The sequence below is a fragment of the Macaca mulatta genome, chromosome 1 (genome assembly GCF_049350105.2).
Source record: "Macaca mulatta isolate MMU2019108-1 chromosome 1, T2T-MMU8v2.0, whole genome shotgun sequence".
Lineage (NCBI taxonomy): Eukaryota > Metazoa > Chordata > Mammalia > Primates > Cercopithecidae > Macaca > Macaca mulatta.
In genome coordinates, this window is record NC_133406.1 from 172,711,447 (window position 1) to 172,723,523 (window position 12,077).

The following is a 12,077-nucleotide window of genomic DNA, read 5'->3' on the forward strand; positions in this document are numbered from 1 at the left end:
TGTGTAAGTTCCTTCAATAAACCCTATGTCTCATTCACTGGCTGTGGGTCTCTTCAGCCTCTTGAACACAGTGCCATCCTTATTGAAGTCAATAGGGGTCTGACACAAGAACGAGTAGATACCATGCTGGACTGTGTAGGTAGATGCTATGCACTGGGCTAGCCCTATAAGTGTGTGTTTTGGTGGGGAGAGCTTAGGAAAGGCATGAAGGGGCAGGAGGGATGGATGGGGAGATCTGTTTTCAAAGCCATACAGAAAAGTTATGTGAGTTTGAGTACAGTCATTACAAGAAGTTATAAGAAGGAAGCCCCAAGTGGCCAAGAAACTGGGTAACAGAGGTTAAGGAGGGTAGGTCCCACACCCCAGGATAAGGACAGGGATGGTCCTTGCTATGTGCAGAGAAAGAGAAAGCAATTCCCAAAAGCTGGTGCCAAACGCAAGCCCTAAGTATAACATCCTTATAGTGTCCTTGCAAATGAATTACATCAGCAGGTCAGACAGTTTGATACGTAAGGGTTTTATGATTTTGCTTCCTGTCTTTCAGCTGAACCCTAGATTTTACTCCACAGGAAATACATTTCTGGGGGTTGGTGAGCAACTGTTGGAGACGGCAGAGAAAAGATGAAATGCTAGAGGAATGTTCTGCCTCTCAGAGGAGGAAACACCTGCTCTGAATTCTCTCCTCTCAGAATATGGGGCATGCATTTCACTCCAGGGCAAGTGAGCAAAGGGACGTGAAACCTTGCCTCCCTCTCCTGCCCCTCCTGCCTGCCTGCCTGCCTGCAGCAGGAAGACTGTTTATTACATTCCAAGTCCCCATGGAGACAGTCCCAGAAAAGTCGCCTTCCTCGCTCTTCGTGGGACCATCAGACAAGCCAGAGGAGAAGCAGGCAGATACCACAACCATTGGCCATATGCAGGAGGGGTAGCAGGCAAGCTAGAGACTGAGGGAAAAGGAGAAAGAGAGTGACAGCAACAAGGGCCGCATGAGGCAGGGGTCTGAAACATCGAGAAATTCTGGGGAATCAAGAGACTGTTATCCTATGAAACCCACACCCACCTCCTCTCCTGATTTTTCTCCCAGAGTTTTTCTTTCTAAAGTTAAGTTCACACTTAAAAATTTAGCTCAATTCAACAAATGTTTATTGAGCATCAATGATTAGCCAGGCTCTGAGAGGATACGTATGAATTCACAAAATCCCCCTCTTCCAGGAAAGAGACAGGAGGCATGCGATAACTGTTGTCTGGGAGACACAGACAAAGCACAGTGGGAGCGAATGAAGAATCCTGGTCAAGCATCCAGGGCAGTCTGCACAGAAGAGTTGGTGCTGGAACTGCACCAGAGACACGGGGATGCCTTCGATGATAGGGGACAGAGTAGAGCAGGGCAGCCTTGGTGTAGACAAGGACAGGGTGTGAAAGGAAAGGAGAAGGGTGGGCAGTCGGGCAGGAAGTGTGATGATGGCAGCACCTGGAAGCTGCTTTGGATGCCATGCCAAGTTCTTCAGACCGCAGGTGAAAGGTAGAGGGGAGCCAGAGAAGATTTTTAACACAAAAGTGACATGCTTATTTATGTTTTCTTTCTAAAGATGAGAAGACCTGGTCCCTCTTGTTAGGTTTCCAGATGTAAATGACAAGCGACAAGCTTTTAGAAGGATGCTAGGGCAGTGGTGCAGAGGTCAGGGTGGAATTTGAGGGACTGCAACAAGGAGGTGAGTTAGGAGGCTGCCAGCCATGAAGCCCTAAACTTCATGGGTGTGGATGGAAACAGAAGGAAGACATGGTTAGGTAGGAGACACTGAGTTAGCTGAATCAATGCAACTCAGTGACCCATAGGGTGAGGATGCAGAGGGAGGGGATGCAGAGGGATTGTGAGGAGGGGCTGTATGAGTAAACAGGAGGTATGCAAGGTGAATTCCTCAACCTGTTTGGAGGGAAATGACAGGATCAACTCCATGTCTCTCCTACTTGCCCAATAAAGTAAATTGGAAAAAAATAAAAAAAAAAGCACGAGGAATCTGAGAAAAACCATCCATATATAGTTAATATTGATCATCCTCCTGGGGAAGACCATCAATCATTTTACCAACCTATCCCAATAGCTCTGGATCTGCAAGGCACATACATGCACACACTCACATACAAACGTGCCCATGCATGAGGCAAATATCTTTGAATTGCTACTTCCTCTTACTGACCACCCTTAAATTGTTGTTGTCTAGGGGCAGTCATTCTGTATTCCACAAGGCAATATCTGACATTGAGGAAAAAATGAGCAGCTCAGAATTTACAAACATTACGGTATGTCCACTCCACAGAAAATATATTTCTGGGGAGTGGTAAGCAATTGTCAGAGATGGCAGAGAAAGGCAGGCATCCAAGGTAAGCTTACGTTTGGGTTTGCCAAAGTTACCCAGTGAAAACTAAAAAGAGGTAACCAGCAAATCAGGAGAACACTATAATAGTCTTTAAATTTTTTGAATTTGGTGTTCAATGGTTCATTTTTTTAAAAAAATAGGCACTGTCAAGAAAGTGAAAGACAACCCACAGAATGGGAGAAAATATTTACAAATCTTATATCTAATAAGGATCAAGAATGCAGAATATATAAAGAACTCTTATACATCAAAAATAAAAAGACAATCAATTTTTTTTAATGGGCAAAGGACTTGAAGGGACATTTCTCCAAGGAAGTCATATAAATGGCCAATAAGCACATGAATAGACACTCAACATCATTAGTCATTAGGGAAATGCAAATCAAGACCACAGTGAAATACCACATCACATCCACTACAATGGCTATCATCAAAAACGTGGACAAAAACAAGCATTGGCAAACATGTGGGGAGACCGGAACCCTTGTACATTGCGGTGGGAATGTAAAATGGTGCAGCTACTTTATTAGAAACCAAACATAGAGTTACCACTAACCCAAAAATTCCACTTCTAGGTATATTCCAGGAGAATTGAAAACATATGTTCACACAAAAATTGATATATGAATGTTCATAACAGTATGATTAATAATAGCCAAAAAGTGGAAATAACCCAAATGTTTATCAACTGATAAAGGAATAAAGAAAAAGTATATCCATACAATAGAATATTATTATTATATTACTCAGCCACAAAAAGGAATGAAGTACTGACTGATACATGTTACAACATGAATGAACCTTGAAAACATTATGCTAAGTGAAAGAAAGCAGGCACAAAAGGCCACATTATATGAGCCCCTTGGATGAAATGTCAAAAGTAGGTAAATCCATAGAAAGAGAAAGTAGAGTATTAGCTGATAGGGGTTGGGGGAAAGGAGTGGAATGCAGAATCATTGTTTAAATGGTACAAGTTTCTTTTGAGGGTAATGAAAATGTTCTGGAACTAGGTAGTGGTGGTGGTTCCACCCTTGTGAAGATACTTAAAATAGCTAAATTGTACACTTTAAAAAGAGCGAATTTAATGGTATGCAAATTACATCTCAATTTTTTAAAAATCTGATGACTTCCTGGTCAGTGATCTAGGTGTTCTTTGAGAGTAAGCGCTCTTGCTGCTTTTAATATACACCATGATGTACCTAAGAATGTATTTATTTTAATTTAATCTGCTCAGAATTCATTGTTCTGTCTGAATTTGAGGATTAGAGTCTTTCATCAATTCTGCAGTCATTATCTTTTCAAAAATTGCCTGTTCACCATTCTCTTTTCTCCCTTTGAGACTCCATTTAGACTCATGATAGATCTTTTCATTCTCTTTCCCATACCTACTAACCACTTTTTCATATTTTCTATCTTTTTGTCTCTCTTTGCAGCATACTGGTTGATCTTTTTAGATTTATTTCTCAGGTCTGTTTTGAGCTATATCTAATCAGCTGTTAAATAATCAATTAAGTGTCTATTTTAATTTATTATTACAATCCAGATAACATGAATTCAGTCTACATGAGGCCATATTATGTTTATTAATGCTCAACTGAGTATTTCATTTCTCCAATAAGTATTTAAGCTCGAGATAGGCAGTGTTCCCATGTATCCTCTGTCAAGAAACAGTGTGGCTATTTTCCTGTTTGTGCATGAGCAAAAATTCCTGGCAAAGTATGAGTGAATGGTAAACAAGCCTTAGAATTTAGAGATAATTTATTACCCCAGAGAGATTTGAAGGTTTATTTTCCCTGAAACTATTATTTATTTACTTTCAAAGGATTGTGGACACCGAGGGACCTTCCCCTTCTCTTCCTATAGAGGATTGGTTTACATTAGAGAGCAAAGGTTTCTCTTCCTATCTGCAGAGGAAAGGGCAGCAGTTCCTTCATAAACTCTGAGGTTCATAATTTCTGGAGTTCCCTCCCGAAGGACTGACTCCCTTTGTACATGCAAGGGGAATATCTGCTCTCATCATATCACCACAAAGGGGTAAATGGAGCATGGAGAACCATTAATGTTACTGCTGTAAGTAAATAATTGGTCTGATCGCTAATCTAGAAACCTTGTGTCTGCTATTAAGATAAAATAAGTATAGGGGCCTGCCATGGTGGCTCACACCTGTAATCTCAGCACTTTGGGAGACTGAGGCAGGTGGATCACTTGAGGTCAGGAGTTCAAGACTAGTCTGACCAACATGATGCAACTGCATCTGTCTAAAAAAAAAAAAAATACAGAAATTCACTAGGCATGGTGACAGGTGCCTGTAATCCCAGCTGAGGCTGAGGCAGGAGAATCACTTGAACCCAGGAAGTGGAGGTTGCGGTGAGCAGAGATCGTGCCGCTGCACTCCAGCCTGGGCCACAGACTGAGACTATGTCTCAAAAAAAAAAAAAAGATAAAATAATTATAGATAAACATAAAACTTATCCCCTGGGCGGGCAGGGAGTGAGGGACCGGCTTATGTTTTGGTCATCCTTACATTAAAAGTACAGCACATGGAGGTACCAGTTTCCTACAGGGGCTCTCCTATTAAACTCTCCACTTCAGGATTTTCTCCTTTCCCCTTGCCCTGACAGAATGTGAGATGGAAGCTTAGGATCAGTAGAGTTTGGTGTATGCCCTCAAGGTAAAAACCACTCAAAGCAATGTTCAAGTTTGAGTTCTTACTGTGACTTTTTTTTTTTTTCCTGAGGTAGTCTGGGATTTTTACTAGGATCTTTGTTATCGCATAATTGAAGTACCATAAACTGCACATATTTGATCAATTTTGGCAATACACATTGATGAAATCATCCTTACAATCAAGAGACTGAACATTTCCATTACTTCAAAAGCTTCCCCTGCTCCTTTGGAACAATTCCTCCAACTACTCCTACTCTCATGAAACCACTGACCTAGTTCCTATCACTACAGATTGGTTTGCGGTTTCAGGAATTTTATGTAAATGCAATCATAAAGTATGTATTCTCTTTTGTCTGGCTTCCTTCACTCAGCACAATGGTGTTGAGTTACTCCATACTGTTGCATGTGTTAACAGTTTGTTCCTTTTTATTCACTTTGGTTTAGGACTCTAAACTCTCACTGCATCCTGGCTCCTGCTTGCGATTAATTTCTTAAAAAATATTTTAACCAGACTTTTAAATTGTGTTTTGGTAAGAGCCAGACAGAGCACCTAGTTTTCCATACCATGCTTCCAGAAAAAGAAATTTCATCTTAATATTCTGCTTAAAGAAATGTCTTACAAGACCTCTTGAGAGGCATTGTTGAAGGAATAAATGAGTCATGAGTAAAAGACCTAGTCCAGAATCCATATATCCTTGAGAATTTTTTTAAATTTATTTTTTATTATACTTTAAGTTCTAGGGTACAAGTGCACAAAGTACAGGTTTGTTACATATGTATACATGTGCCATGTTGGTGTGCTGCACCCATTAACTCATCATTTACATTAGGTATATCTCCTAATGCTATCCCTCCCCCCTCCCCTCACCCCACAATAGGCCCTGGTGTGTGATGTTCCCCTTCCTGTGTCCAGGTGATCTCATTGTTCAATTCCCACCTATGAGTGAGAACATGTGGTATTTGGTTTTCTGTTCTTGCGATAGTTTGCTGAGTATGATGGTTTCCAGCTGCATCCATGTCCCTACAAAGGACATGAACTCATCCTTTTTTATGGCTGCATAGTATTCCATGGTGTATATGTGCCACATTTTCTTAATCCAGTCTGTCACTGATGGACATTTGGGTTGGTTCCAAGTCTTTGCTATTGTGAATAGTGCCACAATAAACATAAGTGTGCATGTGTCTTTATAGCAGCCTGACTTATAATCCTTTGGGTATATACCCAGTAATGGGATTGCTGGGTCAAATGGTATTTCTAGTTCTAGATCCTTGAGGAATCGTCACACTGTCTTCTACAATGGTTGAACTAGTTTACAGTCCCACCAACAGTGTAAAAGTGTTCCTATTTCTCCACATCCTCTCCAGCACCTGTGTTTCCTGACTTTTTAATGATCGCCATTCTAACTGGTATGAGATGGTATCTCATTGTGGTTTTGATTTGCATTTCTCTGATGGCCAGTGATGACAAGCATTTTTTCAGGTGTCTGTTGGCTGCATAAATGTCTTCTTTTGAGAAGTGTCTGTTCATATCCTTTGCCCACTTTTTGATGGGGTTTCTTTTGCTACAATGTGTTTCTGGCATCTCAGCTTCATATAGGTAGCATAAGGAATAGGCCTTTCCTTAGAGATCTACACGGGAGTTGACTTTCAGGCAGGGTTTAACTTCCTCCCAAATCTCCATCAGCCCTTCATTCTTTGATGTGGACAACTGGTACTTTTCCAACCTTATGTAAAGTGAAGACAAATGCAGTTTCATGTATCCATGTCTCCTTTCCCTTCCAATCTGTTTACACCTAATAATTTCCTCCCATATTGACATTCTAAACTGCATTGTACATTTGTCAAAACTCATATAGCATACAACATCAAGAGTGAACCCTAATGTACACTATGGACTTTGGGTGATAATGATGTGTCAGTGTAGGTTCACTGATTGGAACAAATGTCCACTCTGGTGTGGGATGTGGATAGTGGCAGGAGGCTGTGTGTGTGCAGGAACAGGGGTCTATGGGAACTCTGTGCTTTCTGCTCAATTTTGCTGTGAACCAAAAACTGCTCTTCACTTCCAGTTGCTGCTTCTTCCCTCACACTCGCTCTTCAGCCCTGGAGTTTGATTTTTATTTTTCTCACAGTAACCAACTTATCAGTTTGCCCAGAATTTTTTTGGTTTTAGCACAGCAAGTCCCACATCCTGGAAACCCCCTCAGTCCCAGGCAGTGGGGGACATCTGATCACCTTAGCCACCACCTCACAGAAGCTATCATGGCAAAGAACATCATGGCCTCTCTGTCATTCAATCCAACGGACACTTTTAAAAGCATCTTATTTTATCTCTCTGAATGTTTCCACTGTTCACCATTCCTTCCTGGCTCCTGTGACTTCACTTTATCCTGCATCCCAGTGATTCCTTCCCAGAGGCTCCTCTTTTTCTTTTCTCCCTTTATGTGTTTGCCTAAGGTTCAGTCCTCGGGCTGCATCACTTCTTACTAGTCCTCACAGTTTCCTGGGGTGATCTCATTCGCTCTGTGACTTCACCTTCCCTCTCTAGGACCACAATTCAACCTTCTTTCTCTCATGAGCTCCAGACACCCCCAGTCAACTCTTCTGGGTGCCTTGAATCAAGATTTGCTGTGCAGACTGGGGGCCCAATGAGCAGTCCCTCATTGCAGACTGTAAACAAAACTCCTTTACATCAGGGTGCAAGGTAACACTGGCAGATACACAAACATGAATGACACATGTTCCCTGGCCTTAAAGTATTGCATTTACAATAGAGTAGGAAAGACTAGTTGTTTTTCACCTCCCACTAATTCAAGATGAAAAGTACCATAAGTGAGGTCCCAGGAGGGTGAAAGAGAGTTCAGAGGAGGAAAACTTTGCATTTATCTAGGAAAATCAAGAGTGGTCCAAAGAGTTGAGTATTCAAGCTAGGACATGAGATTGAATGAGACATGCAATGATGCCAAGAAGGATAGTCCCAATGACAGGATTGATGTGTGCAAATGCACTGAAGCAAGCCAGCTTGGAAACTGGTGTAGCAGGCTGCCTGGGTTGTACGTGTATCCATACCAGTGTACACACTCTCACAAAGCAAGGTGGTAAATTAAAGATTGCCCACACTCCTATGTATTCCCATTAATGATGATCACCCAACAGCTTATAAATCTTTTTCAGGTGGCTTCATGATCTTTACAACCAGCACGGTTCATTTAGCAAGCAAACTCCAGCTTGGAGGAAGCAAATATCTCATGGGTCTGAAGGCTCAGGCCCAGGATTCTCTCATTTGCCCCTTTTCTCTGAGACCAACAGGCTTGCAACATTAGGAACAAACAATTTGGTAGAAGCAGCTGAGATGGCAACATCACCACAAAGATATGAGTCCGTGCTACGGTGGAAAGAGCACTGGACAGGGAGGCAGAATGCCTGGATTCAAGCCTCAGCTCTGGTTTCTATAACATGTGTAAGCTGTGTGGTTTGCTTAACTTCTTTGAGACTGTTTCTTTCTGTCTTTTATGGGAATATGCTCAGTGTTTTATGGGTTTGTTCTGAGGATCAAATGAGATAAATGTGAAAGGCTTTTGCAAGACAAAAATGACTATATATTATAAAATATCTGTTGCTGTTTTTTTTTCCTTTTTAATAACACACTTCTCTATAGAGATTATGACCATTCGAAAGGCATTCACCTCCAGCAAGGAAAGGGAAAGTGCAGACATCTATAACTATGTAACTGATCATGGATTCAGCCAAGCCCAAACAAACGCAGTAATGTCTGCCTGTGATTCTAATACCAGCAGTAGAATCTCCCACTGGGAGAAAAATTTAGATGTTGTGTGCACTTTTCTTTCCAGATCCTGGACAGCACACCTAGCAACCAAGGAAATGAGAGTTATAGCTGTTTCTTACACAATGAAGAGTTCTCAAGTATAATTTAAAAAAAAAAAAAAAATCTCATTATCTTCCCCTCTACCCAACTCATGACATCATTTGTAGCTGAAAGTTCCACATGGGTGAGCCATCCCACACTCCGACCCTCAATTTCAATGACATTTCCTCCACACCATCCCAGCCACCCACTGCATGGTCATTTCCTGTCCTTTGTCATCACCAGAAAATGGGCCACTTCTAACCTCTAGATTCCAAGAACTCATTTTCATTGTCATTTTAGCTCACTTTCTCTGGCACCCCACTAGTACAATTCTAGGACTTCTATAAGATCTCTAACCCACTGACTCCATTATTTTCCTCTGTCTGCATACATTGTTATTATATAGTATATTACGATAATATATATTATAACTTCTATAACTTTGCAGCTTAGATTCAGAGGGCATCATTACCCCTACTCCCATGCAAATATCCCTAACACCCTTGCCCCACTTGTTTCAAGGTTTTCTCCTTAGCCCTGAAAGAACCTCTGCATCTGCATCTGACATTTAGCTGGAATGCCTCAGAACAGCTGTACCAGCGCTTACTGCTGGCATCTGCTCTGAATGATTTTCAAAGGTAGATTTACTGTGAATCTGTCAAAGCCTAAGTTTCAGGGCCTCCATATGCAAAACACCTTTCAAAGACCCTACCCATGTGTTTACAAGGCCATATCAGTTTTGTTTTGTTTGAAAAACAAAAGTCATTGAGCAGACATTTTAAAATTTCTTTTTTTAAGGAAGGCCCTCTCCCCAAAATGTTTAAGCAAAACCAGGTCCACCCCTGCCAGGTGTTGACTATTTTAAATATTGCCCCTGACTATCACCCACGCAGTGGACATGGCTGTCTAATAGATGCAGCATACCCACACACGCTGGCATAATCTGCTCCCTGCCCGGGTCTCCTCTGCTTTTCTGCCAGGTTCCTCCTCACTCTCCAGTCACACTGGTCTCCCTCTGACCATCATCACTAAAGCAAATGCCCTCCCACCCCACCCTTGCCAGCCCCACGTCTGCTTCCTTCATAACACAACAAAAGGTCATTCTTTGATTTTTCCATCGACTTTTTGTCAGTATCCTCCATACAACTGCATTCTCCACAAGTACAGGGGTGGGGTCTGAACACCACTGTGTGTCTCCAGGACAAACAGGACCTACCACATACATACTTTGAATTAATTACAAATGACACCGACTGCTTGGGTTGTCAGTGAGGCTGTTTCCTCCCTACCGCTGAAGGGAAAGTCCGTGGCGGCCGCTTTCAGGCTGCTCTAAATTCCTTTTGCGGCTAAGGAGGAGGTGGTCTCCCGAGCACAGAGCAGGTTGCATTTCCAGATTCCTACAGAGTCCTGAAGGCTTCCAAAGCCTCTGCAGGAAAGCATTGCTCGATGCTCTGGGAAAGCCACATTGCTCCTTTGCTGTCAGCAGGATGGAGGCCTCCCATTCCAGTCCCTGGATGCCTCGTCCTTTGCCTACAGCTTCTTTCAGCTCCTTCCATTAGTTAAGTCTCCCTGGTCCCCGAACAATTGTCCTCTGTATTAGGGGATAGCCCAGGGAAAGAGACACCCGCAGTATGACAACCGCAGGGTGTACTACTTTATTAAGTTGGAGACTATTCAACACAGCATGCAAAATTATATACACGTTCATGCATATGCATGTGCATTTTAATTATGTAGAATTTATTTTCTGAATGCCTGGAGCTGAAAATATGGTAACCTTAATCAAGGGTTCCCTGAGGGAGGTGATGCTGACAGCTTGCTGGGATGCGAGGGATTCCAGGTGTGTTTGTGAGGAAGTTATTCCGTAAGAGCAGCTGCTTCTTATTCCCACAAGCAATTACTGTCAATAAACATCTCCCAAACCTATTTATGAATGGAGCACTGTGTTGGCACTGGGTTACCTGACCTTATTTGCCCACTCTAATTTCTATTTGCATAATGTACATTTTTCAGAACTTTCATATGCATTCGCTCATTCAATTCAAAGAATAATGATGACATGAGGAAGATGGGGTATTAGGCCCCTTTTACAGAAAAGAAAACTGCGGCTATTCAGAACCAACAAGCAATGCAAGGTAGCATCTGATATATGCCAAAAAGCCAGAGCTTGTAATGTGTGTTCCGGGTTGAAACCTACAAATTAATGAACTGTTGTAGGAAGGCAGCACAGTATAGAGGGAAAGGCCAGGTCTAGGGGTCCAAACATCTGTATCTGGCCCCAGCTATTCCCCAAACTGGCTTGTGTTCCCTGTCTACTAAATGAAGCCATGAAGCTAGTCAGTGGTTCTTCACTTGGGTTGGCCATTGTCATAATCAGGGAAACTTTTAAAATTCCCATACCCAAACTACACCATAGACCTATTAAATACAGTCCCTGAAGCTAAGAGACTTGAATTTCCGCATTTTTTTTATGCTCCCTGGCTATTCCAAAATGTAGTTAAAGTTAAGAAACTTGGCTCTGAACTAAATGATCCCTTGGGTTTTTAAACACACTGTAAACTTCTATCAGAAGACAACTTACAGCCTCTGACCAAAATAGATGTTCATTAATTGAGTAGCCTTCAAAGAAACCCATTTGATATTGTTTAACCAAGTCTTTCCCAGTCATATGACCACAAAAGCCTTTCCTCATGTGATAATTGTTAATACTTTACTAATATCCCAGAATATTAATGTATTATGGAAAATACTCCATGTAGGGTTTACCTTGAGAAATCCCTTTGGAAGAGTTTGATTCTCTAAGCAGTTTGGAGCACTGGAGATGCATGCCTTAGGAAGCTCTCTCTGGCAAATTGCCAGCACCTCCCAGCACATCCAGATGGGATGATGGCCATTTCTACTTAACTCTTGTTTTGGGATTCAGTTCTATAATTATAGCATCTTCTTTATTATATTCTGTGTCTAGGGATAAGAAAAGAGGATGTTTTATGTATGTTTAATGTGTTTCAGATGTTTTAAAGAGCTAAACATGAAAGCAAACCCGTGAAAGTATAAAGTACAGCAAAATACATCAAGGTACAAAATGCAGAAGCAAGAAAGGAAAGGAAAATAAATTTGGATACATCAAGCTTTTAAATGGTAGAAGGCTCCATAAATTAAAAATA